Source organism: Phalaenopsis equestris, unplaced genomic scaffold, assembly GCF_001263595.1.
Source record: "Phalaenopsis equestris unplaced genomic scaffold, ASM126359v1 Scaffold000455, whole genome shotgun sequence".
Taxonomy (NCBI): Eukaryota; Viridiplantae; Streptophyta; class Magnoliopsida; order Asparagales; family Orchidaceae; genus Phalaenopsis; species Phalaenopsis equestris.
The window spans coordinates 495,108-495,435 of record NW_018164896.1 but is presented as its reverse complement, the minus strand read 5'-3'; the positions used below and the strand labels follow the sequence as shown (position 1 = coordinate 495,435).

General features: G+C 38.1%; 1 protein-coding gene across 1 annotated transcript in view; it reads right to left on the bottom strand.

Moving 5' to 3' along the window:
* LOC110027847 overlaps positions 1–328 on the bottom strand; it is an 18,943-nt gene that overhangs the window by 12,817 nt on the left and 5,798 nt on the right. The gene's annotated exons all lie outside the window — the stretch shown is intronic.

The window sequence follows — 328 nt, the reverse complement described above, 5'->3', positions numbered from 1 at the left end:
TTGGTCCAGGCATAAAGAACATTGACTAATCCTACACTTGTTTACTGAATCTGTGGCTAGGTTGGGAGGATACCTGCTCTCACATCGGAGCTCCCACATTCCCCTCTTTTGAAAGCTAACATCTACACTTCGGCACCGAAACGATAGGACCGAATTGAGGATTTTAGTCTGTCACTCTAAAATCTCCAATTCTACGCTCGATATTTTTATTTCTCTATTTATTTGCATCCAACTTCTAAGGGCTTTGATCTCCCTGAATCTTTGATATAATCTTCACTTTAGTTGTAAAACTCAACATATTTTAACAAATCAATTGGTCAGACTAAAA